Source organism: Silene latifolia, chromosome 2 (assembly GCF_048544455.1).
Source record: "Silene latifolia isolate original U9 population chromosome 2, ASM4854445v1, whole genome shotgun sequence".
Classification (NCBI taxonomy): domain Eukaryota; kingdom Viridiplantae; phylum Streptophyta; class Magnoliopsida; order Caryophyllales; family Caryophyllaceae; genus Silene; species Silene latifolia.
Window position 1 is genome coordinate 173,005,597 of NC_133527.1, and position 2,488 is coordinate 173,008,084.

At 38.3% G+C, this 2,488-nt stretch overlaps 1 non-coding gene across 1 annotated transcript; it reads left to right on the top strand.

Moving 5' to 3' along the window:
• Positions 1-398: 398 nt before the first annotated feature.
• LOC141645014 (small nucleolar RNA R71) lies at positions 399-506 on the top strand. Its single transcript, XR_012544612.1, has one exon. It is a non-coding gene; the product is annotated as a small nucleolar RNA R71 (small nucleolar RNA).
• The last annotated feature ends 1,982 nt before the right edge of the window (positions 507-2,488 follow it).

The window sequence follows — 2,488 nt, forward strand, 5'->3', positions numbered from 1 at the left end:
TAAAATCTTGAAAAGCATTTACCTCCTTAATAGTAGCTCGGCAATGAGCGGTGTAATGACCCGCACCTCTGCAATCGTCACAAACAATTATTTGACTAGTGGAGGACACGGCATTGAGTTGTTGAAGAGAATCTTTAGCATCCCGGTCTGCCAATTGTTGTTGGAGTAAGGCAATTTGAGCTAGCAAGACGGAATTATTGGAAGATTCTTCTTTACCTTTGAGTGGCACACTTCGAGAATTGACATATTGTTCATCATGGATCGCCATAGATTCAATTGTTGCATGAGCAATATCGGTGTCAATTTGATCAAACCACCCATTGTTGGCGGAATCAAGGATCCTTCAGGACTCGGCACAACATCCATTGTAGAATGTTATAGCTAGGAACCAAGCATCCAACCCATTATGTGGGTATTGCCTTTGTAACTATTTGTACCTCTCTCAAGACTCATATAAGCAATCAAGAGCTTGTTGACGGAATCTGGTGATTTGGCTCCTTAAGGTTTGAGTTTTCTCCGGTGGAAAAAAACTTTTGATAGAACGCAAGAGCCAATGTCTCCCAATTTGTGATTCCCATAGCAGTGCGATCAAGGCTATTAATCCAAAGCTTTACCTTGTCCTTCAAAGAGAAAGGGAAAACTATTTCCCTTATTTGGGCTTGAGTGACGCCCGTTTGTCGGATCATAGAGCAATAATCGCAAAAATTTTGCACATGCAAATTGGGATCCTCCAAAGGACTTCCCCAAATTGCTTCCTCTCCACAAGGCTAATGAAAGCCGGCTTGATCTTGAATTCTGGCGCGGTAATTTGTGTAGTTGTAATACCGGCCGGAAGCATAGCCGCGGTGGGTTGGAGTGATCGAAACGTTTCACCATATTTTTAGTTGGAGATTGAGGTTGTGGAGATGATGAAATAGAAACCTCCTCTTCTTCCAAAGCTATTATATCGTCTAGGTAAGACTTTATAGTACTTTCGTCTTGCACAGGAGAAGCGGCTTCTTTCACTTCTTTCCCAAAACGTCGTCTTCTCCTAAAGGTTTTCTCGGGCTCGGAATTCGGTGAAAGCAAATCTCCACTATAAGAAGACATGGGCATAAGACAACAATCTCTAGAAAATGATAAGTAACGGCCTCAACGGACAAGTGTTCCTTAAGACAAAAGAAAACAAGATAAAAATCGGCAAATCAATATGCAATAAAACCGTGCTCCCCGGCAACGGCGCCAAAATTTGATAGGCTATCGCACACCTATGCAAAGATAATTACCCTAGTCACAAATTAATGTAGTAATAGGGGTCGAATACAAGGAGACGGGAATTGCGTTATGAAATGCTATGGAAATATTTCTATCAAGGTCGATTACGTTTTGTTTGGTTTGTTGGCTGGTTTGATGATTAGCAAATATAAAGATGTAAACTATATGATAAAAGGAGTCTAGAGGAGTCAGGTCACACATGCAAATGTAAATATATGTTCATGCTAAACTCGATAATAGTAACATCGTCAATTGTTTACGGCTTAAAGACATCCACCTCACGATATTAGTGTCAACCATAGACCGGGTCCTAGAGAAACTCTCGTTTATGACTAGGTCGTCCTACTAAAAGCTTTATTTCCTACAAAATAAAATGAATATGGGCATAAACACCTAGAACAAGGAATTAGCTCACAAATACACTTATAGTAGTGAAATAACAAGTAAAATCGAGCTAATATATGGGGTAAAATCATATATAAAATGGACACATCACATATATGCTTGTAGACTAAGCCAAACATCACTTAAACATTGTGTTGGTTCTTCATCCCAAGCTTCCAACACATTGGACACCAACTTATCAACTTTACTTGCTCTCTTTTTTGTTTGCAGTGACTGTATTGAGTTAAAAAAGGCCTAAGTCTAACACATTGAGATCTGGTGAATTTGGTGGTTCTTGTGTCAAACTAATGTTGAAACCATTTGAATTGGTTGTCATTAAAAAATCTAGGTTATTACCCTTTATATGTGGCTTCAGATTGTCTTGCTGGATGATGATGTTCTTGCTCATTGATGCTGGTCTTTTACTGTGAATGGCTGGAATTACCTTATTTATTAGAATATCGTTAGTGACTTATTTGTTGATTGAAGCCACTGATTTGGTTTCCAGAGTTCCAGTAGGTCTTTTTTTTTACCTCCTTTTAGCTGGATGTTGGAAAGTAAATGAGAATATCCCAATTTTCCCATCAAACAAAGGTTACCATCTCCATCATAAATGGGTCTTGAAACTGCAACCATAAAGATGACTTTAGTGATGAAACTTTTGCTTTGACAATGCCTATAAGGATCAACTTTTTCACTCAATAGAAAATACTTGCTCCATCTTGTGAGATATAGAACCATTTTTCATCAATATGGACTATATTTTCCATGTCCTTAAACTTCAAAGAGTTTGATATCCTATCATAACTTAACTTTGAAAATGAAATATCAACCTGTTAAACTTGTTCTC